Here is a 26,073-nt window from a genome sequence, read left to right as displayed (position 1 = left end):
TTTGTCTATTCAGCAAAATGACTAGAATGCTGATGATGGAGACAGAGAAAATATGGAAAAGGGGTGGTTAAAAAGATAAGCAGGCTGAGAAGTACAGAGGGAAGGAACTGGGAGTAGAGGTGAGAAGAGGAAACTATGACAGCTCAAGACATTGAAGGGGATGGTATTGAAAGAAGGGGAAATACTGAGGATACATTGCAAAGTGAAGGGCAACAGTGATTCACTGGGGTAGGTCAAGTTTAAGATTAATAATGAAATTTTGTATTAGGGCAGATGGCTGCAGGGAAGATGACCATACTGAAGAATGCTATTCAAATAGAGGACTTCGCCATACAAGAGCCATGGAGTCCATGGAGGTAGGGTCAGATGAAGGGAAGTGTTCTCTGGACAGGACAAACTGACTGAGGTTTAATCAGCTGACTGCTACAGCCTGATGAAAAGCAGCAAAGGAGGAAAGAAAAGAAACATGAAGGAGCATTGCAGGAAGCAGGTGGTGTCAGCGCATGAGTGATGCAATAAGTCAAAGAGTAACGTGACACTGTTTACTAGGCCTAAAGGAAAGAGTGTGTAGGGAAATACAGTTAATTACATATGAAAGGAACTAACTGGATGCAGGAGAAAGAGGTGTTGAGCTAAGGAGTATGACAAAGGTATGGGATCAGCAAATGAGAACCATGTAGAGATGCTTCCTAACTTCCATGCAAATAAAAGGGATGTGAAACAGTGGAGAACTGTTGTGTGGGATGGACCAGACAGACTCTGTACATATCCTTCTGGGAATGTGGAAAGGTGAGGAAGTTGTGTGAAAATGTACCATGGTATGGGATAGGATACAGAACTGGAAGTTTATCATATTCGGGTTTAGGGGAAGAATATGAAATGGATAGGAGGATTGAAAATATAGCTGTAGATTTGAGAAAGATAGTTTAAGAGCTGAATAGAAAACGGTCAGAAAGGTATAAACACATGGGAAGTGAAAATGATTAATGAAGAAAATATGAAGGTGTATTAAAGGTTTCTGCATATTCAGAGAGATCAGGGATTAAAGAAAACTTAAGGGTATATGGGATGATGTTCTGAATCCATCATCATGTATCAGCCCAGGAAAGAGTGCAAAGCATGTAATAGTTCATATTGGATTATTGAATATTAATGTCCAATTCTTGTTACTTTACTGTAATTAAGAAGAGGTGACTTATATTCTGTGTTGTTGTAAATGTTCAGGGAATGTGGTTGGAAATGCATGTGTGTTTATGTTTTATGTTGTGTAATAAAAATAAAAAAAATTGAAAAAGAAAACAACCTTCTGTATTATAGGTGTTCAGGTTTACTTGTACTGGTTAATTTTCCCATGATACTGCTGCCTGCTTTTGGATATGGGAACAATAAAAATTCACTGACCTGAAGAATGAGCTTGCCATAGGCACTAGGCCACATTCACTAGATTTTATGGATATCTAACAATAATCCATGAGGTCCTTAAGTTTATTTTCTTTTAAGTAGTTTGGAGAAAATCTGATTAGTACGGCAAAACATTGTTTTCAAAAATTCTAAACTGATATCACACACAAAGCACTGGAACATTATATTATATATGATCTGGCTAATAAATCGAAATTACTTTTTATTAATGCTTTTTGAATTGTTGATATGGTTTTGTAGAAACCTGATAGAAGAGTAGGCATTTTTATTCATCACCTGCTACCCAAACCTTGCACTGCTTAAAACACAAAGGGCTAGGTATTAAAAATGTAATTACTTGTTACTCAGAAAATTGCTATTTTGTTTCACAACTGAAGACTGTCTTCCAGAAGATTGGGGGTGCAAGCTTTTTGCATATTAAAACAAAAAAAATTTGTACAGTCTGAACCTGTATAACATAACATAATCAGCTTGTAATAACAGCATCAAAGTCTTTGGTGAAGTTACATAGAATAAAAAGTTTAGATACATTGCAGATTAGCTCTCTGTTACTTTTACTAGCTGGTCAAACGTGTGCGCGCGCATGCGTGCGTGTGTGTGTGTGTGCATGTATGTGGGTGTGTGTGCGTGCGTGTGTGTGTGTGTGTGTGTGTGCATTGCACATTCTGCAGGTATCCAGGTTGTCTTCAGTAATTTCTTCTGCATCTAAATATTCGTGAGCCCCTCACAATAGAATGTGAAAGCCTTCAAGTGTAACTTTTGCAGATGAGCCAGTAACCTGCAAATGCTAAAGGGTTTTTGTAAACATGTTAATTTATTTCATATTACTGAGATACCATAATGCTTTGGGAATGTCTACATAAGCATTAGCTACTTAGAGAGCAGAAAGTGTTTATGTCTTCTTTATCCCGTTTCAGAATGCACTGTTACATAGTTCATATCCAAAGGAATCAATGATCTCATGTAACCAAAATGTAAGACTACGTTGTTTTACATTTTTTTCTCCAGATAATCTTTAAAATGACATATTCAGTAAATGAAAGTGTAATTTCTTTATATGTGAGATGCATTTTCACCTTACTTTTTACAGCAGACCTGTACTGTAGACTCAGTACATACATGATCTAGTTCTCAACTTTATCAAACAAAAGGCACATTTCCCACTCTTAAAAACTCATTGGCACAGCTACAATGTATTCTTGGTGTATGGTTTCTAACAGGCTAACATACATTAAATCAAAACAGTGAGAAAGAAAATACAGGAACAAAGGTTATACTTTGAAGTTGCACTAAAATGATTCAAAAGCCCTTAGCATATGAAGGGTGTAATTCAAACCTGATCAGGAGAAATTTATTAAGATTTGGCATGAGCCTTTATTAACATGTTGGAGATTTTATTTATTTTTATTGTTTTTATTTATTACTAGGTTAGCCCAATTAGACATGGCCTGCTTGCAAGAAAAAACTCAAACTGATGTTCATATTAACTAGGGGAAATTTGGTCAGGGGAGTAGGAAAACTACTTTTTTGCAGGAGAGCACTGGATGACTGACTGTCAGTGGAAAAATAATATGGCTGACACAGACAGTGGTGATGCTGTGACCTGCTATTATTTCAAAAGAAAATAGATTATCTGATTCTGTGCTATGGAAAATGGTTAGGAAAAGTGAACTGCAAGACTTTTCTTATAAATACTCTTAGGGTGCAATCATGAAAGCAGTGATGGATTAAGTGCACCACGAGACATGAGGTATTTTTCAAACCATGGGTCTCTTCCACACAATTTTTTTTTTTTGGACAATGTGAAACTCGGATCTGTGGATCAGAAACATAAAATTTAGCCCAGGACTGCCTTGTATACTAACAATGGTGAGAGTCCACTCCTAAATTCATTATCCCATGCATGGGTCCCTCCTCAAACTATTTTTGGTATAATCCCAGCTTGTCTTACGGGGGGGTAATATATAATTATCAGCCATGGGATGGGTAAGGCTATCTTAACTCCAAATAGGATAGGTTAATTCAAGCACCAAAAGGGAAATTGGCTAGGCTTAAAATAACCTGCAAGATCAGCTAGCCTAGTACTTAACTATGATCACTGTATCCTTAGAGATGTGGAATGTGAACATTAAAACAACATTTTAAGAGTTTAGTACATAAATGGGTTTTGTAGTAGTAGGCTCCTAGTTAGCCTAATGTGAGGCCATGGGCCTGTGTTCTCTGCAATATACTTGCACATTTGTTAGTCATGTTTCCATTTCCTGCAGCACATATTACATTTTCTTAACTGGTTTTATATTCTTATAATATGACTTCTATGACAGCAGTTCATGTGATATCTCTCCTTCCCCTATGGATGAGGGACAGTGGAGATAGTGTACTTAATTGGACTGAGGTGGGCCTAAGCTCCCTGTAGGGGAGGTGCAGATAGCCTAACAAAACAAAAAACACTGTTATAGGGTTATGGGATATGGCCTTAGGGAAGTTTTGTTGTTGAATATCTGTCAATGACCTTTTACAGCATGGCGTGTTTGACTGTCAGTCTTTACTAGTGGAAATCTCAGATATTTTATACTAGACCTTGAAAGATAGTAGGAAGGGAGTAAGATGTCAGGTGGAGCAGCAATACATCAATACAAAATATCATTAAATAAGTCATGCAGTGCTGTTTTCCCCTTGGTGTCATGCTTTTAAACAGCTTTGACTGTAGTATGTATGATGAGCTAAAACTTCAAGAAAATATGGCCATTGTCAACATCATACTTGTAAACTGAGGGGATAATATAACATAAGACCAATGGAAATTAGCAGACAAATTAAATAAAATGCTACTTGAAAATCTTGCTATATTTAAAAAAAAGATTGGAAAATGCCCCAAGGCCAAACAAACTATATAGTCAGGATAACTATACTAGACTGGAAGTGTAGCCAATTACAAGGTTAAAAGGCTAACATTAAAAAACATAGTCAGTGTAGTCCAAAATATTGATACATTAATTTTCATAAAACTATAGCAATGAATATAATTGTAGATCTACAGTTTTTCACATGAAGAACTGCCTTTTTACATGCAAGCATATATAACACCGGAAGCACTTTACTATCTCGAAATACTGAAATCCCGTATTTCAGTATCTCAAGATGAAAATGCCGAAAGTGCAGTTGAGCAAAACTGCACTTGATCAAATTCGAAGTGTAGAATTAGTGGTTTTGGTGGCACGGTATGTGGGATTTGCTGTGTTTGTAAGGTGCGGTGTATTGTGGGATATGGTTTTTCTGCCATTGTGTGGATATATGTGGAGATTCAGGTAAGTGCTGTTTTTTAAGGGTTTAGGGTAGGGATTTGAGTGTATGTGAGTGTGTTGCGAAGTTTTTGGTGTAGGTTAGGGTAGGTAGGTAAGAGTGTGAGTGTGTAAGTGTTGAGAGTGGTGGTGTTTGTATGTATGTGGCATGTGTTTGTGCAAGGGGAATAGGTGGATTGGGCACTCTAAATTGGCCCTAGGCATGAGTGCATGTGTGTGAGTGCCTTCCATGTGAAGGTTGGACACCGGACTGGCAACTCGACACTAGCATATATAACACCGGAAGCACTTTACTATCTCGAAAAACTCTACTGCCAATCATGAGCGGACAGGTGATCCGCTGTAGTGACCCCTAACTGGGAAAAGCCGAAAGAAGAAGAAGTGGTGGGGTTAGTGTCTTTGTCTTGTTAGTGCAACCTCAGAGTTAATATATATAAGTAGCAAGGTTGTGGGGGGCACAGCCACCCACATGGGGGGTGCAGGGGGCTTGCCCCCCCCTGCTTATATGTAGGGTAGGTGTGTGTATTTGTGTTGTTGGGTTTGTGTGTGTTTTGTTGGTTTGTTGTAGTGTGGGGAGGAAGGTGTATGTATATTTGTTTGTGTGGTGGAAGATTTTCGTGCTTTTGGGTTTTCAATATTGTAAATGTTCAGCTTTATAGTCTTGAGATACTGAAATTCGAGATTTCAGTAGTTCAAAATTATAAAGTGAATCCATAACACCATATGTTCTACTTGCATTGCTTTACCAATTGCTGAATGTGCTGATGTTGTAGATGCACTCTCACTTATTAGTTCTGTGTCCTCATCCTAAAAAGATGAACAGTCATACAAATACAAACAGAATGTATCGCAGTGCTATTTGATTGTGCATGTGAACCAAAGATGTTTCAATAAATAAATATTAAATATGTACATTTGCATTACATAACAACTTTGTCTTTCTTTTAAGAGAAAGTCAGCTTGTGACAAATAAAATAATAAAATCACTTTCCTTTCCCACATTTGATTTTAATTGATCCATATCACACTTACTCATTTATCTTTTCAAGCTTCAGTAAGAAAGTGCTTTACATCTTAGCTGGTTACTTGTAGATGTTTTTCTTAGATTAATTTCTTGCATATGGAATGTTCTTTTAGTTTTTCCTCTCCATCTATCTTCTTCATTCTACTTGTATTGAGCACGTAGTATATCTGACGACTGTTGCTGCAAACGTTAATATAATCACACAATCAAATGAACTTCTACAGCTGAATTCAACCTTCAGTTGCATAAGTACAAAAGAAGCAATACCTTCAGTTGACATCTATGTAAGCCATTTTCCAAGAATCAAACTAAACTTAATTGTTTTCTCTCATTTCTGTATCAGTGTGTTCCATACTGTAGTATTGAATCTGCTGGAGATTCACCCTCAACCCCACCCACAGGACGTATACTGCTGAAGGTGAAGTTAATTAACACATTAGCATTTTTGCCCTAGCTGTGAAAATTTCCCTGGAAAGGCAAAAAAAGCCCTTGACAATTAAATTAAAGGATGTGACTCACATCAGGTATTTAGAGTTTAAAGACCTTGTCTTTGTATCCATAAACATTCTACCTCACTGATTGTATTTGGTGGTAAACCGTCTGTGAGGGGGAGTAACTGCTGGGCACTGAAGTACCTGATTTGGTCTCCCCTAATCTCAGTTGTTCTCCAACTACTTTTGCTGTTGTGGCTCCAAATTAAAATTCACTTCTCTACCCCATGACCTAAGTGAACTCCGCTCCATCCAGCTGCTTCACTCTACTGTAAGGCACATTGCATTTTTGCATTTTTTTAATAGAAATTGTCTATTATAAATGTTGAATGCTGTACTAATGCATTAACCACCAAAATTCTTACCTTCACATACTAAGTCCTTCCCAATAGATAGTTTTGCATAAGCACATACAGCAAGTATGGGTCCCCCTCCATTCCACCCTTGCTATTCTCGGGCTCCACTTCACTCTTCTACCCTACTCCCAGTCCACACCCACCCCCACTATGTCTACATTTACACTATGCGGCCACACCCAATCAGTAATACTAACCCCTCCCATCCAACTTAAACACTTAGCCCTTAAGATTATGTCATAATTTAGTTCTGTATTACTCATCATTGTAGCTCAACCTTTCATCACTACTTCCTTGTTACTTCCAGTACATATATAAAACTTAGTAAGGAATACTTTAGAATGCTTAAATTAATCCTGAAAACAGCATTGAAATCTAGGAACAAAATTCAAGCTATAAACAAATTTGGTCTTCCTGTCCTAACTTACTGTTGTGGAGTGATTTAACTGGCCCCAAAACATGTTGGATAGATTAGACAGGAAAACAAAAAGGATGCTCCATGCTCACCAAATGATTTATAAAAATCAGTGAATACCAGGATTATATACTCCCCCTTCCGAAGGAAGGATGGGCCTCCTTGAAATTGATTATCGTTGGACTGCGCACATATCTACTGATCTCATGAGACCCAAACATAGTGAAAGTTTTTAAACATGAGGAGAATAAATCTAAGATGACATCTCTGTTTCATCTAGCAGAAGCATACCAGTGTCAAGCAGGAATGGAAATCAAACCAGAAGTAGATAAAAATCAGGCAACAACTGAATGTGCCAAAAAACAAAAGAAAGAATATAAGGTGATGGATCTGATGAGAAAGCAAGAAATGTGGAAAAAGCATAAATATAGTTGCAAGTATAGAAAACTTCTGGAAGAACCTCATGTCAATCAGGATTGAATGCAGGAATGGTTAAAGAGAGACACATGCAAACCAAAAGATGAAAGGTTAATATTGGTGGCCCAAGATAGTGGGCTACATACACATTGCTTTACAAAGTCCATTGAACATGTGGGAGAAACAGACAAATGTAGGTTTTGTAAAACAGAACTGGAAATAGTTTTACACCTTGTCGCTGGTTGTGACATACTAATGGCAGAAGGCCTGTATACCGAAAGGCATAATAATGTGGCAAGACTGTTGCACTGGGAACTGTGCAAACATTATGGTATTGAAGTGGCTGAAAAACACTGCAAACATGAGTCACAAAGCATCATAGAAAATGATGAAGTCTACATCACATGGGATCACCCATTACCAACAGTTCAAAAGATTGATGGTAGAAAACCTGATATAGTGGTCCATGAAAAGAAGACAAGAGTAGCATTGATCATTGACATCACCACACCCAGTGACTACAGTGTCTTGCATACAGAGAGACACAAAGTCATAAAATATCAGGATTTGCAGGCAGAAATTAGAGCAATGTGGAGGAAAGATACCCAGACAGTTCCAGTAGTAGCAGGAGCAATGGGTCTTATAAAAAAGAATCTACAATCGTATTTACATGTGTTACCAATACATGTAACCCCATACGAATTGCAGAAGGAGTCATTACTGGGCACATTGCAGGTTCTGAAAAGCACACTTCTGGCTGACATCAAAGACTGAAATGATATCATGAACTTTAATTGTACTTTGACTTAGGAATGGGGGTCCATTCCCATCATGGTATTAGAAACCCTAAAGACTTGGAGAAATTACAAAAGAGAAAACTAGGGGTCTGAATGGAGAGATGATAAGTCAGCAAGCAAAGGAGACTAATAGTGTTGGAATTGACTTCATCCTCAAGTCTTGGTAAGTAGCTTCATGAGATGGACCCTGTTTTTCACAAAATCTCACCAAGATGACACTGATATATAGACTGTATTTTGTATAGCATTTATCATGCACAGAAGTAGGTTAAAAAATAAAAAAGAAAGCTGGGTGCGCAAGAACCAGGATAACAACTGTGCAATCCTGGTAGGCGCAGTGGACCAGGACTGGAAAAATGACAGTGTAGAATCCTAAAGACACAGAAACATTCCACAATGGGTCTAAGCTAGGCCCAGGGGGATGATGCCCCCCCCCCGCCACTGCAGAAGGAAGTAGCAATCACAAAAAACACAAAATGATAGAGGTGACTATTGAGGATAAGAAAAAAAATATGTATTGCTACTATTATGTAAGAAGCCCAGAATTTCCAGACAGAAGATATTCAAAATGATTAAGACAGAAATTAGAGGAAAGAAAAATACTTCCACAAGAAAAACTGTTAGAAGCTTCAAATAAAATTTGTGTTCATTAACACAACAGATTTATGCAAAACATTATATAGACCAAGAAACTTTGGGCCATTTGGAAAAGGAAGTGACTGAGGAAGAGCAAAAATATAAAGAACAAATTCTAGAGACTTTTGAAAGTTATAAAAAAGAAATATGATCGTGGGAAAGAAAGAGAGATCTGATATGGTGCAATATTTAGACAAAGGAGAAAGCTAAATTAATCAATACAAAAAAGGCAGCCCCAAAGATATTCAAAGAGAAATATAGGCAAAGACATCCAGATATGGAAAAATTCACAATAAATAAATAAGAGCACAACGAGGGAACATAGAACAGAAGATTAGTAAAGTAGAAGTTAAAGTAATAGAAGATGTAGTTATGGAATGCTTGCAAAGTGAAAGTTTTAGTGCAGAAAGTCTAACACAGGTTACAAAGTCATAAAGTAGGGTTTGCAGGCAGAAACAGGGTAATGTGGAAGAATGATATCCAGACACTTCCAGTAATAGGAGCAATAGGTCTTATGAAAAAGAATTTGCAATCATACTTACCAATATATGTAACTCTATAAGAATTGCAGAAGGAGTCGTTACTGGGTACATTGTGGGTGCTATGAACAGTACTTCTGGCTAGCCTCAAAGACTGAAACAATACTAATTTCATGAGCTTTAATTATACTTTAACTCAGGAATGGGGTCCATTCCCATCATGGTATTAAAAACCCAAAATACTTGGAGAAATTAAAAAAGACAGAAAACTATGTCCCCAAGATCTGAAAAAAAATCACATATCATTCCCCCCATAAAGGCTGTAGTTCTACAGACATTACTACTTTCAGACCAATAGCTATCCTATCACACTTTCTAAAATCTTAGAAAAATGTATCCACAAGCAACTCCTACAAAACCTCTATCAAGAAAATCCTCTAACTCAAACCCAGCATGGTTTTGACCCTTCCATAGCACAAATACAGCTCTTATAGCTCTCACAGATACAGTGAATAAAATCAAAGATAGCAGTCAACTTGTCTCTGCCATATTCCTTGACCTATCAAAGTCTTTTGATATAGTCAGCCATATTAAACTGCTAGAGTAAATGTCAGCCTTGAGTCTAACACCAAACACCCTAAACTGGTTCAAGAGTTATGTCACTGATAGTTGCCAATCAGTAAAATGGCAATCAGTGGTCTCACCTTTTCTCCTTGTCAGCACTGTCTTCCCACAAGGATCAGTCTTTGGTCCTCTCCTCTTTCACATCCTTACAAATTCTCTTCACACTTGCACACAACATGCTTCCCTCATACAGCATGCTGATGATTCAACACTTATATGTACTTTCAACAACAATACACATCTCAACCAAATTACATAAGAATCCCTCACTGCCACTGAAAAATAGTCATAAAACTTCCAACTCCTGCTTAATCCAAAGAAAACCAAACTTTTACTTTTGTGTCCTAAATCTCTGTCTTATGAAAAACACAACTTTAAAATATACTCCCTCAATAATACAACTATAGAAGTGGTAACCAATACAAAATTATTAGGCATGACCATAGACGACAACTTTAATTTTGATTTACACATACAAAATGCCATCAAGAACACACATCAAAAAGTATTCTTACTGTACAGAGCTAGAAATTTCCTCACCTCCACATCCAGATACAACCTTTTAAATAGTTTATCTTCTCCCTTCTCTTCTTTATGGAGCCCCCATCTTCAGTAATCTTCAAATCTCACTTACTCAAAAACGTGAACAATTTTGCAATAAAATAGCTGGATTTGCATCACATTCTCACTGCCACATCTACCATTGCAATGCATTGAAAACACTTCCCAAATACCTAAAATATATTCAGCTAATCACCACACACAAAATCATTCATTACCCAGCCTCCCACCCAGCCTTAAATTGTACACTACAAAAACATTCACCTAAACGGCCCCTAAGATCAAATAACCAAGTTCATCTCACTGTTCATAAACCAACTAAATCAGCAAGATATTTTCTGTATTCTGATTCCATAGCTGAAATATGGAACACTATGCCCACACCTGTAAGGACAGACACACCCCTCAAATCCTTCACACACACACTCTTAAAAACTATCTAAAAAATACGTGGCTATTCTCATGTTCTACACCAGGTTAATCAAATAGCTCCTTAATTTGTAACTGTAACAGCATTACCCTCTATCTTGCTATTATATTTTATATAATAGAGAATTTCTTGCCTCTCTTACCTATACCTTACTCCGCTGTTATCACTATACAGTCCCCTAACTTTTCTTTATCGCTTTGGCTTCTTCCCCATACTTACTCCAGACTTTACTAATAAACAAATACGTTTCTATCTCCTAGTTTCCCTCTCCTGTAATTCCCCTCCTCTCTCAACCCTGTTCTATAACATATGTATACTAAGTACATTATAATAAACTACAAATATTTAACTATCAAGCAGAATCATACTCATCTGAATCATATGAATGGAAAGACCACCTGTCTCATGTGTATAGTCTCCTTAGTAATATTGATTTTATTTATTTGTTGTTTGTTAACCGAGAAAGTCCACTGGGCTGTGAAGAGCCCTTTTTCAGTGGATGCCCGGGGACTAAAGCTCCTTAGTAAAAATGAAAAGTACACATAAATGTACATATAAGACGTACAATTAGAATACAATTGAAGAACATTAAGTACATTGGTAGTATAGCATAGCTTAATAAATATTGGGGAACAAAGTTGTAATTCATTCAGCACAAGTTAATTTATATACTAAGGTAGTATAGCATTTTCTAATAGTGATTGGAAATGCAAAACTGAGGGTACAATAGAAGTTCAGTGGTATTGTGGAGAGAAATTGTAGATAGACTAGCCAGCAAAGAGAGTGTGGGGGGAGAAGGTCAATTAGCGATAGGAATTCAAGGGGGCTGAGTGCAAAAGCAGTTCCGTGTGGAGGATAGGTAGGTGTGGAGAGACGTTTTGAAGATGGCAGGGTTTTGGATTGTTCTGACAGCTAATGGAAGAGCATTACAATTCTTGGCAAGAGTGTCAGAGAAGATAAGTTGGCCTGGTGGCAGGTTTGGTTTGTGTATCTGAAGGAGTTACTGATTCGCAGATCTAAGGGGCCTATTTGGGAGGTTTATTTTATTTATTTATTCATTTATTTATTTAACATTTGTTAACTGGGAAAGTTCAACTTGGAAATAAGTCAATTTTCAGTGGAGGCCTGGGAGAAATGCTCCAGATGCATGTCTTTGAACGTAAACATTGAGGTAAACATTGAAAATAGAACTAAGAATAGGACAGTCAGGAGGTTTAAAGATATGTTTGTGGGTAGTAGTAAGTTGCAGATAGTTGAGGTAGTTTAGAAGTTCCAGCCATTTTAGGGGGAGAAGAGCAGTATGGTGATTGGAGGAGTTTTTTGAATTTGTTGTGAATTTTGCAATTTTATTGCAACAAATCTCAAGCTTGGCTTTTAGAGTAGTTTGGAGGTCGGTAAGCAGAGGGGTACCATACATTAGGGAAGTGAGTGTTTGTCTGGGGGAAGGGCTAAGGAAGTGGTTGTGCCTACAGAGCATTCCAAGTATCATATTTTGTTTAGGTTTTGTTGCAGGTGAATATCAAATTTTAGTTGTTCATCTATAGTAACTCCAGAAGTTTTGTATGGTTTACAATTTCTACTTGTGCTTTAGCTCGGGAGTAAATCTTAAATGTGTCTTTGTCCAAAAGGGTTGTTTTTTGGGGGACAAAAAGCATGATCTTAGATTTATTGGGGTTGAGAGCTAGGTGGTTTTTAAGCATCCAGGATTCAGTGGTGGAGAAGGTTGTTTGGGTTTTAAGCTGGAGTTCAGAGATAGAGTCAGCTATGCAAACAATGGTAGAGTCATCTGCGTATTGGATAAGGGCCCCATTGGTCATAGATGTGTAGAAGTTGTTAAAGTCATTAATGAAAATATTGAATAGGAGGGGGCCATGTATGAAGCCTTGCAGAACTTCAGTAGATGTGCCAAGATAGGAAAAAAATGGAGTTCTGCCATTTGATGGCTTCTTGTCTGTCTTTTAGATAGCTAGAGAACCAGTTGAGAGTACTGGGGGAGAGTCTAAAGTTGGAAAGTTTTGAAAGAAGAAAAGGGTGGCAAACAGTGTTGAAAGCCTTTGAAAGATCTAAGAACACAGTAGATACAATTTTCTCATTATCACAAGCTTTGTTGATAGTGCTCAGGAAAGAAATAATGTCAGTTGTATTGCTGTGGCCAGGTCTGAACCCATGTTGTGTGGAAGACAAAAGGTGGTTCTGAAGTAGATAGGGCAAAAGCTGAAGATGAATACATTTTTCCAAGATCTTAGAGCTAGGGGAGAGGATAGCGATAGGTCAAAAGTTGGAGATATCGTTCTTTTTGCCATCTTTGTGGAGAAGGAGAATGAAGGCTTTCTTTCATATTTTTTTAGATAAGATTCTTGGATGGAATGGTTGATTAGGATATTTATAGGGAATGCAATGGCTTCAGCTGCAATCTTTAGAAATGTTGGAAGTAGATTGTCAGGAGCGTTAGAGCAGGATTTGTGCTTAAGGAGTAGTCTTTTAATGGTTGCAGTTGAAATGGGATTTATGTTGAAGTTGGGTGTAGAGTAGTTGATAGGTTCAGGGGTTAGGCTGGTGGTTGTAGAGGTTGGGATGGTTGGAGAGGTTTTTGGTGGAGAAGTGTCACTTAAGATGTCTTTGCTATGAGGGAAGCTGGCGGTAATTTCGGCAATTGAATTTATAAAAAATGAGTTAAAGAGAGAGGCAACTTTGTGAGTAGGCTTGCCAGGGTGAGTACAAGGATTGTTTTTTGTCCCAGGGTTCAGGAGGGATGAGATGGAGTTTTTTTAGGGGTTTTATTTATGGCTGGACTGCAGATTTGTGTAGTGAGCTTTTTTGTAGTTGTGGACTAGCTTTTTTACCTGGTTACAGAGCCATTTAAATAGTGACAAGGTTTCCTTGTGTTTTTTGGTCTGATAAAGTTTCCATGTTTTATCTCTAAGGTGCATCAGATTTTTAGTGGGCCTGATTAGTCAGGGACCATAGTTTGTTTTAACTCATTTTGTGCAGGGAGGTGCAAGGCTATTTAGTGTGCCCAGGAATGTACTATTGAAGTAATCTACTGATTCTTCTAGAGTTTTTTAATATGTGCCAGTTTGTATTTGTTTGGATCTCGGTAAAGGAAAGAGGGTTAGGTTAAGTTGGTTACATTCCTTATCTGCTTGTAATGGTGTTGGTTTTGACTGGCCGAGCTAGAGCAGTGGATGAAAGCAGGGAAATGGTTGCTCAGTGTGTTTGGAAGGGTGCCTGCTTCAGATATTTTATTGGGGTGGAAAATGAGAATCCAGTCTAGAATAGATCCTGAAGTGTTATCTTTGTTAGGTCTGGGGGGGTGTTAAATAGTTAGCTAAAGTTGAATATGTTTATACTAGGAGTAAGGGGGGGTGGAGTTTACATTCATCCAATTGATATTTACATCTTCAAGAATAATGGTTTTGTTTTTAAATGTTAGATGAGATCCAGGCCAGAATTTCTTCAAATAGAGGGATGTTGTTTCCAGGGGGTATGTAGAGAGTAATAATATAAAGATTTTTATAGTTATTAAATTTTAGGAGGGTAATGGTAAATTCTGCATTTGAGAATTCTGGGATGGGGTTAGTGTAGGGTAATATGTTGAGTGAGTTATGAAAGATTAGCACTACTCCTCCACCTTTTTAGTTTGGTCTGTCGGATGTTATAGTTTGAAATTCTGGGGGGAGGAATTCAGAGTCTTTGATGTATGGCTTTAACCATGTCTCGGTCATGGCAATTATGTCAGGTTGGTTGTGGGCTATCCATGCGTGAAAATCAGAGCTTTTGTTACAAATACTTTGAATATTTAAATTAACCATGTGAATGGATTGGTGTGGATTATTTCTAAGTGGTCATATTAGTTGCAGCAGGGCCAGGGTTGGAATGAATATCTCCTGATAGAGTCAAAGTAGTGAAGATAAATAAATGAGGTAAGCGCTTTTGTTTTGTGGGGGGTTGGCATTTTGTTGCTGGAAGTATTTCATAGAGTAGCCTGTTGGGGTTATGAGGATCTTATTTATAAGAGGGGCTATCTTTACTTTGCACAGGAAGAGGGGGCTTAGTAGATAAAGGTTGGGAGATATTTGGGTATAGCTTGTCAGGTTTGCGGGATGGGAGGTGGTGGTGGTGGAGTAGTTGGGTGAGTAGGAGATGGGGTACAGTGTGGTGGGTTGTATAAGTGGACAGAGGAGTATGGAGAAAAGTGATAGGGTAAGAAGATGGGCATAGAGTGACTGAATTGTGGGGAATAAAAGGGACTGGTAGTGGGGAGTAGTCTGGATATTACAATGATAGGTGGATAGAAATAGGTGGTAACTGCAGTAGTATATAAATATGGTAATAGCTAATGTCTGTAATTAATGTGCAAGTACCGCTACTTACTATTTCGAACTTGCTATAATATATACTGGCAATTCATTGGTGGATGAAGTCATTAAATAATGAGTTATATTTGAGTTTCAGACTTTATCATACTTCACAACTAATCAGAATCAAGGATGAATGCAGAAGTAATCAGGGACACTTAAAATATTAGCACTATTAATCTGAGACTGACAGAATAAGAGAATATGAATTAATGTACATTTTCTTGAAGTAATAAAAAGATTTATAACTCTATTTATTGTCATTGTTTATTAGGTATAATTCAACACCTTTTCTCCAAAAGTCACAGGTTTTAGGAGGGATTAAGGGAGGCAGAGCTAAAATTTAAGTCAAAATCAGGGGTATCCCTGAAAATCAGGGACTGGTGAGATGTATGACTTCATAACCTTCAGTAAATGCCTGTTAACATAAATCCTTTTATTATAGCAACTTTCTAATTTTATAAGAGCAATATTTAAAATCTGTCCCCCAGTTATTTAGGCTTTATCCAGATTTCTTGGGCTAGCTAGGTTGAGAGGTATGCATACCTCTTAATTTTAAAAGCGTTGTATCCACTGCTTGATGGACTTATATCTCTCTCTCTCACACAAATACACACTTCTATTTTTCATGCACACAAGCACCCATACACTCACAAATGCAGACAGAAACATAAATACACACACACACACACACACACACACACACACACACACACACACACACACACACACACACACACACACTTTTTTTTTATTTTATTATCCATTTGTTTTAATTTTGCACTTACTAAACAGCAAAAGTGCTGCTTAGCGAGTGTAAAATAACAGCTCTACCGATCTCACTCTCACTTTCATTCATGCATACATTCATACACAGACATAAACACACACACACTTCACAACTTTTTTTTAAAAGCAGTGCTTAGCGAGTGTAAAATAATGGCAGCCTTTAGCCTTGTTACAGTCTGAGCTCCACAGCAGCATAATAGTCTGCCATGAAGTGGCAGACATTTTTTCAGAGGGCATTACTTTTAGATTAACACCCTGCTGGAGAACATTCATTCTCCAATCAGACTGGCAATGTACAGGTCACTCATTCTTTAAATATTAATTATACCTGAGTGCCTGTTCCCTATTTTATGTGAGTAATTTTTTTTCTTCACATACATAAAATAAAATATAATATAATATAATATAATATGATATATATGATATAATATCTAATATGAAGGTCAATGGAAAACTGTCTTCACCCCCAACCTCAGGTCATCTCTGTACTAGACATGATGATGTGGGTGCATGCAGCCATTCAATGTCCTTCCACGAATACCTCTCATTTTTTGGGAAACGTAAACGATAAGAAAGAAATATTTTTAGCATCTTCTTCAATTTTTGGGTTATGGAATTGTCTCTCTGTGAGGACAACCACTCTATGAGATGATATGCGAGTAAATACTACCATGGACATGAGCTTTAAGTTTATATAAGTCCAAAATGAAATGTTTTGTTTCTTTACCATTTCATAAGGTTGTAACTGCAGAATGAACATGCATGGTTGTCATATAATGTGCTATGAAAAGAGGATTGCTAATCCCTGCCGTGATGCTAATTGTTAACTGATCTCATCACACTGAATGAAATCAATTTATCTTTGATTTATATTCAGAATTAGAATGCACGATACTTACAGGAGTGTGTCCCTCATACACTGAATGATAAATAAGTTTGTTTGTATAAATAGTTATATAATACAAGGTTGAGTGGTTATTGCAAATGCAAGTCAGCTGATGTACCAAATACCTTTTTAGATCACTGCACTCAATATCATACTTTGATAATTACATGCATACCAACAGGTTTAGGCAGAACATAACATTAAAATGATTTTTCATTGCTGTTGTTAGTATTCAACATGTTCCCTTGCCTTATAGGGTAGGATCCCAAGATAATTGCTTTACAGTTATTTATGCCAGTAGCATTCAATGAAAATCTCAGGAATAATGGCAAACTGTTTTGAAGATACAAGCATTTACATAGAGGAAGAAAAACGTGTCAAAAATAGTCAATCATTTGAGGAGATGTAAATCCCTGAGGGATATGCAGAGAGTGGTGTCAGAGCTTACAAATGCAGGTAAGCACTAGTCCTGAGTACAATCCTTCCTTCTCCTCAAATGATGCCTAGATACAAAGAGGAGATAGTTGGCCTCAACAACTGGTTAAATAGCTGGTCTGGCAGTCGCTATTGTTGTGATACCCAAACTCATAACTGTCAACCTGGAAACATCAAAAATCTGGACAAAGGCCCATGAAAACTAGGCACAACTGGCCAAAAAATCTGTATACTGATTAACATAAAATCTGCATGCATAATTATGTAACCCCATCCACTCCGATGGGATTTTCGGATGCCAACAGTCAAACACAAATTGAAGAACAAACAAAATATTACACACAAAATATAACCAGAATAACAGTGTTTTATTTATATTAACATTTGAACTTGAACCAAACTTTGAACTTGTATAAAACTAAAATACAATTTTCTTTTATAAACATAAAATTAACTGCTTGAAATCATGTAGTAGGAAAAAGACTACAATATCCACATCAAAAATCTGAAACACTTACATACCGTTAACACATTAACGCTAGCTTTCCAATTAATAGTAAAGGTCCACTTATCTTAGATTGCGCTCTTCTACATCTATAAATAAATTAATATGTTATTCCTAAATGTCAACTCATGCTTGATTATTACATAGCTCTAAAACTTATCTGATTCTGAATAACTAAATATGTTGTCCAACATTAGCTAGATTCATGCATACAGCTTCATGAAGCATTTACAAATAACCTGGTGTGGACACTTAAATTGCTAAATTAGGTGTAAAGCCTTAGAAAAATGTTTTGTTGAACAGCACCATATTTAATTTTCTTTAGTTACCAAATATGAAATGTCATGATGGTAAGCAATAACAAAACACTGTTCAACTAAAATTCTCTGTGTATTTTAAACATGAATTTTACAAGTATATTTCTACTATAAGCTATATAACCAAACAACATAGATGCATTGTCATAATCATAATCTGTAATTTTGTAACATCCCCTTCTCAACAGTTATAACATGCTCTCGTTCATTATTAAGCAGCCCACCCAAAACTGCCAACAACTGCCCGATCATGTAGGCTTTGTGTAAGAGTTTTCCTTATTGTGCCTTACCTGACCATAGTCCATGGGTATATTGCTAGTGTACTGAGTCATAAAATGACCCAGACCAGTTTACCACATGAAGAACATTTTTTTCAGCTGGCCAGCATATTTCAGCAATGACTGTTTTATTAATTACAAAAAATGTATTTCTAAATGCTGTAGCTTACCCATACACACACACACACACACACACACACACACACACACACACACACACACACACACACACACACACACACACACACACACACACACGTGCGTTATTTTTTTATCTGTTTGAGTCTGAAGTCATAACTGTGGACACTTTTTAATTTCATTTCTTACCATACTTCTATATTTTGTGTTTTCATTTAGATGGGGGTTGCATAATCTAAAATATTTCCAATGAGATCTTTCCTTTTGTGCCTCATATCATTTGTAAAGAACTGCTGAAGCATTTTTTGTTTCTAGGTGCAGATCTCAAATGGTTTCAAGTGGGAAGTGATCTAAAGCTCTTACTGCTGTAAAGAAATCCCCAGTGACTTTATATTGTCCAAGGAAGCAAATGTGTCCAAGAGGCCCACTTGGTATGTAATGGAATTAATACTTATGTCATTATAACCAGCTCTGTCATGTTCCACTCCCATCTCCATAGACTCCATTCATTCGTCATATTGTTTTTCCTACCCCTTTGTATTGTTTACCTCACTTTCGCACATATTTACTTTCTTCCTTCTTTGATTCATTTAGTCAACATTATTCTTCCAGCTCCCACTGTTATTTCAATCTGCTTAACATACTGTCTCATATCTGTCTGCTTTGTTTTTTGACTAAACGGTACTACACTTCTTTAATTAATCCATTTGCATGACCTAATCAAGCTCTAATTTTTGTACAAAGCAAATTGTGAAGCTTGAGTCATTCATTGAAGGTAGTTTTGGCATCAGTGAACATTTTTTTTTCCTGTCTGCCAAAATTACCTTCAATGATTCCCTCAACATGAATTCATATCCGCAGTATGCTAATCTCCATGCTTACTATTTCTGCTGTATCTTATTCTTAGCTTACAATTTTGTAAGTACTGAAACTTTCACTGTTCTGTAATTGGTGGAGTTTTTCTTCCTAGACCTCTGCTGAAAATTCTGTCTGAGTTGCTGGTAGGCTGCTGGATGTAAAATATCTCATGGCACCAATCAAAAAGAGTAAGGAAAGTTCCCTGTCCCTGGTACCCTTGCCAAATATTATCTAATCAGTATGAATACACAACTATAGAGTAAGGAAAGTTCCCTGTCCCTGGTACCCTTGCCAAATATTCTCTAATCAGTATGAATACACACCTATAGAGTAAGGAAAGTTCCCTGTCCCTGGTACCCTTGCCAAATATTCTCTAATCAGTATGAATACACACCTGTAGAGTAAGGAAAGTTCCCTGTCCCTGGTACCCTTGCCAAATATTATCTAATCAGTATGAATACACACCTATAGAGTAAGGAAAGTTCCCTGTCCCTGGTACCCTTGCCAAATATTCTCTAATCAGTATGAATACACACCTATAGAGTAAGGAAAGTTCCCTGTCCCTGGTACCATTGCCAAATATTCTCTAATCAGTATGAATGCACACCAATAGAGTAAGGAAAGTTCCTTGTCCCTGGTACCCTTGCCAAATATTCTCTAATCAGTATGAATACACACCTATAGAGTAAGGAAAGTTCCCTGTCCCTGGTACCCTTGCCAAATATTCTCTAATCAGTATGAATACCCGCCTATAGAGTAAGGAAAGTTCCCTGTCCCTGGTACCCTTGCCAAACATTCTCTAATCAGTATGAATACACACCTATAGAGTAAGGAAAGTTCCCTGTCCCTGGTACCCTTGCCAAATATTCTCTAATCAGTATGAATACACACCTATAGAGTAAGGAAAGTTCCCTGTCCCTGGTACCCTTGCCAAATATTCTCTAATCAGTATGAATACACACCTATAGAGTAAGGAAAGTTTCCTGTCCCTGGTACCCTTGCCAAATATTCTCTAATCAGTATGAATACAAACCTATAGAGTAAGAAAAGTTCCCTGTCCCTGGTACCATTGCCAAATATCCTCTAATCAGTATGAATACACACCTATAGAGTAATGAAAGTTCCCTGTCCCTGGTACCCTTCCCAAATATTCTCTAATCAGTATGAATACACACCTACAGAGTAAGGAAAGTTCCCTGTCCCTGGTACCCTTGCCAAATATTCTCTAATCAGTATGAATACACACCTATAGAGTAAGGAAAGTTCCCTGTCCCTGGTACCCTTGCCAAATATTCTCTAATCAGTATGAATACACACCTATAGAGTAAGTTCCCTGTCCCTGGTATCCTTGCCAAATATTCTCTAATCAGTATGAATACACACCTATAGAGTAAGGAAAGTTCCCTGTCCCTGGTACCCTTGCCAAATATTCTCTAATCAGATTGAATACACACCTATAGAGTAAGGAAAGTTCCCTATCCCTGGTACCCTTGTCAAATATTCTCTAATCAGTATGAATTCACACCTATAGAGTAAGGAAAGTTTCCTATCCCTGGTACCCTTGCCAAATATTCTCTAATCAGTATGAATACACACCTATAGAGTAAGAAAAGTTCCCTGTCCCTGGTACCCTTGCCAAATATTCTTTAATCAGTATGAATACACACCTATAGAGTAAGGAAAGTTCCCTGTCCCTGGTACCCTTGCCAAATATTCTCTAATCAGTATGAATACACACCTATAGAGTAAGGAAAGTTCCCTGTCCCTGGTACCCTTGCCAAATATTCTCTAATCAGTATGAATACACACCTATAGAGTAAGGAAAGTTCCCTGTCCCTGGTACCCTTGCCAAATATTCTCTAATCAGTATGAATACCAACCTATAGAGTAAGGAAAGTTCCCTGTCCCTGGTACCCTTGCCAAATATTCTCTAATCAGTATGAATACCAACCTATAGAGTAAGGAAAGTTCTCTGTCCCTGGTACCCTGGCCAAATATTCTCTAATCAGTATGAATACACACCTATAGAGTAAGGAAAGTTCCCTGTCCCTGGTACCCTTGCCAAATATTCTCTAATCAGTATGAATACACACCTATAGAGCAAGGAAAGTTCCCTGTCCCTGGTACCCTTGCCAAATATTCTCTAATCAGTATGAATACCCACCTATAGAGCAAGGAAAGTTCCCTGTCCCTGGTACCCTTGCCAAATATTCTCTAATCAGTATGAATACCCGCCTATAGAGTAAGGAAAGTTCCCTGTCCCTGGTACCCTTGCCAAATATTCTCTAATCAGTATGAATACCAACCTATAGAGTAAGGAAAGTTCCCTATCCCTGGTACCCTTGCCAAATATTCTCTAATCAGTATGAATACACACCTATAGAGCAAGGAAAGTTCCCTGTCCCTGGTACCCTTGCCAAATATTCTCTAATCAGTATGAATACCCACCTATAGAGTAAGGAAAGTTCCCTATCCCTGGTACCCTTCCCAAATATTCTCTAATCAGTATGAATACACACCTATAGAATAAGGAAAGTGCCCTGTCCCTGGTACCCTTGCCAAATATTCTCTAATCAGTATGAATACACCCCTATAGAGTAAGGAAAGTTCCCTATCCCTGGTACCCTTGCCAAATATTCTCTAATCAGTATGAATACACACCTATAGAGTAAGGAAGGTTCCCTATCCCTGGTACCCTTGCCAAATATTCTCTAACCGGTATGAATACACACCTATAGAGTAAGGAAAGTTACCTATCCCTGGTACCCTTGCCAAATATTCTCTAATCAGTATGAATACACACCTATAGAGTAAGGAAAGTTCCCTGTCCCTGGTACCCTTGCCAAATATTCTCTAATCAGTATGAATACACACCTATAGAGTAAGGAAAGTTCCCTGTCCCTGGTACCCTTGCCAAATATTCTCTAATCAGTATGAATACACACCTATAGAGTAAGGAAAGTTCCCTGTCCCTGGTACCTTTGCCAAATATTCTCTAATCAGTATGAATACCCACCTATAGTGTAAGGAAAGTTCCCTGTCCCGGGTACCCTTGCCAAATATTCTCTAATCAGTATGAATACACACCTATAGAGTAAGGAAAGTTCCCTATCCCTGGTACCCTTGCCAAATAGTCTCTAATCAGTATGAATACACACCTATAGAGTAATGAAAGTTCCCTATCCCTGGTACCCTTGCCAAATATTCTCTAGTCAGTATGAATACCTACCTATAGTACACACATTTTGTTATTTTTTTTGCTTACCTGGAGGAGCTGGAGAAAGTAAATTTTCTCATCCTGATCCTGCCTGCCTGCCAGTGCCTGTGGAGACTTGAAGTGCTGCTGCTTTGTGGAGGGGATGACTCTGCAGAAGTTGGCAGGAGAACGTAGATTGTAAACAACAGTCAAGAGGCTGTGGCAAAACAGAACTATTCACAGCTGTCATGTGCTGCTTCCAAAAACAGGAAAGTTAAACTTAAACTACATTGCACAAAAGTCCGAGAGTCTCTAACATGATGATGGAATTGCCCGATACTAAGAAAGTCTGCATCAGTCAGTCACCGAACCGACACCATCATGCACGCCCCCGGTGATGTTGCAGTATACACTGGGGATGCGTGATGGCATCAGCTGCCACTTTAAATTGCAAATAAAGATAAAAAAAATTGAAAAAAATTGGAAATTGAAGGGGGCCACCGGGAATTTGTGGAACCACATTATTTTGCCCTCAAAACTGGTAAATATCGAGGAATTTAGTACAGTTGAGAGGTGTTCCCAGACTCCATTTGCAAAAATGGGAAAAAGGGGTTAAATTGGATGGATGGATGGATGGATGGATGGATGGCTGGATGGATGGATGGATGGATGGATGGATTGATAGATTCCAGGGTGATCCAATAAGTGTCAGCATGGAATGAATTGCTTGATGGTCCAGATCACTCTGCTAATGATAGCTTGCACCTCTCTTTTCAATGCTTTTACATAGTAACTAAAGCCTTTGCTGCCCCCAAGTGCCTTTTGAAGATGAGTCCACTTGATGGGCATTCTAACAAAACCAGCATTTCAGTTCTGAAATTGAATCTTATTGAGTTGGTTCTCCTCAATATTAGAAGTCCAAACAATAAACTGTCTGATCTTGAGGAACACCTGTATCTGGAAAACATCTATGTCTGCATAGTTTCTGAGACTTTGTTTACATTTAAAGAGAGAACTCATCTGACCAAGGTTTTGTACTTTTCATGCCATAAGAACCAATGACAATGTGCTAAAGTCTCCATATTTATCAAGGAACGTATTACCGTCTGGGCAGATTCCTAGGGACTCACAAACCAAACTCATTGAACTACAGATCTCTGTAGACAGGATTAATTATCAACTATTATATTGGTCAGCCCAACCAGCCTGCCCATTGTAAATCGAGTATAACAATAGGAAAAAGTCTGGCTGTTAAACTATCACTGAACAGCCAAACTTTCCTATCGACATATGCATACCAGATAATTACATACAAGGGAAATCAGATACATACAAAAAATAAAAATAATCAGAAATGTACTTGATTTCCCCTGTATGCAGAGCACTCTGGCTTATGAGTCTGCATGTGTTTTTTTTCCTCATCTTCGAAAGACATGCGGTAAGTGTACTGGTGAGTCTGACTTGTCTATAGTTGTATGTAAGATATGAAATAAAGGTCTATCAGTTTATTCCCATTCTCAGCTTTCCTAGAAAAGTCTATGGGTGACTACTGTTTTTGGGATTGCTATGGGAATTAAATGCAACTCAACACCACTGAATTGAAGGCTGGCTGGTTGGCTGGCTGGCTATAAGAACAGAAATAGCAGTAATGAGTGTTGTACCTGATTTTCCTTGTATGCAGTGTACTATGGCCCATGTACTTCCATGTGAAGGTCTTCGCTGTACAAGAAAACATGTACAATGTGCAGGCAAATTCAGGCAGTAGCAACAGCACACTGGATACAGAAAATGAGATAACCTCTTAACCACTGCATATTACAGATTAAAGATCACAGCTCATAATGCATTCATCACTTCTTCACATTACACTACACACTACAAACAGCATAAATAATTACAACCCCACCAACTACTTTACATCTAAAATGTACACAACAGTCATTACTACTATCTCTGATTATCTTACTGCAAAGCATAAAGTAACTTATCTACAATGGCTCGGAATATCAATAAACTGAATAGAAATAAAGATCAGACATTGACTTCCTCATTCTTCTTCACAGAAGACCGGATTACTTATGGGGTTTCATACAAGGTTATTACACCACGTCAGGGACTCCAAGAAACAACAGTTAATAATTATCTCTGACTTGGTCAAATAAAATAAACACTAAACTTGAACTGAAAGGCTAGAACTATTTTGTCTTACAAAAGGTGGCAGAATATAAAATAAAATACACAGAAATCCAAATAACAAAAACACAACACAACACAAAACTAACACCATTGAATAATAATAGCAATAATCCATGGCTGGGTGTAGGTAATGCTGGATTTACCCACAATTGGCTTTATTTGGTTACTTTTAAATCATCCACAAAAAAAAGATGAGAAGTGTTTACACTTTGCTCTTTTCTGGGAGCCAAATTCTAGCCATAACCTAACCTGCCAAGTAGGCAGCTTAATGGGTTAAGGGCAAGACAAAAAAAGCAGTGGGGACAAAGATTCACCCTGGAATATCCATCTTTGAATTTTTATCCCTGGAATTTGTCCTTAATCATGGCTTAACTGCAAAGTGGTTTGTTACTGTTTCATGGTCACTGTAATGTAATCAATCAGTGTAGGGTGTTTCTTACACATTACATTTCTAAGCACTCTTTTATGCAAGAATTTGGGATACTGTCAAATGCCTTTTTGTAGTCTATGACTTTATTTAACAACAAATGATCCTTTGTTCCATATGACTTTTTTGTTACATTTTTGTTCTATTGCCATGATTGAGTTTTCTTCTAATTGACTATAAACTCTGTATGTATCACTTCCAGTGTATACTTTATACATCGTCAGAAGGGCATGTTATTGGTCTATAGTTTTTAGCATGGATTGCAGGTTCATTCTTAAGCAGGAGTATCGTTTTTCCTGTTGATTGACACGTTTGTGTCTGTTCGGGATGCACATACAAATAGTTCTTACTCATGGCTAAATCTTCATGTAAAGATGTAAATACTTTTAGCCAGAAGTGAGGTATTGCATCTGGGCCTGGGGTTCTCCATTTAAGAGTTCTTCCTAACTTTGTTTCAATTTCTCTGGCTGTTAGTTCATCCCATTTCATATCCTGTACATTTAAACTTATTCTTTTGTTTACTTCTTCTATCCATTTGTGACTTTTTAATTTCTCCAAATTTTTTGGGTTTCTAATATCATGATGGGAATGGACCCCATTCCTAAGTCAAAGTATGATTAAAGTTCATGAAATTAGTATTGTTTCAATCTTTGATGTCAGCCTAAAGTGCTCTTTGCAGCACCTGCAATCTGCCTAGCAATGACTCCTTCTGCAATTTGTATGGAGTTACTTGGAT

Source organism: Protopterus annectens, chromosome 7.part0, assembly GCF_019279795.1.
Source record: "Protopterus annectens isolate FY-2018-M chromosome 7.part0, PAN1.0, whole genome shotgun sequence".
In the NCBI taxonomy this organism is placed as follows: Eukaryota; Metazoa; Chordata; order Ceratodontiformes; family Protopteridae; genus Protopterus; species Protopterus annectens.
The sequence above is the reverse complement of the archived record's forward strand: the minus strand, read 5'-3'. Positions refer to the sequence as shown.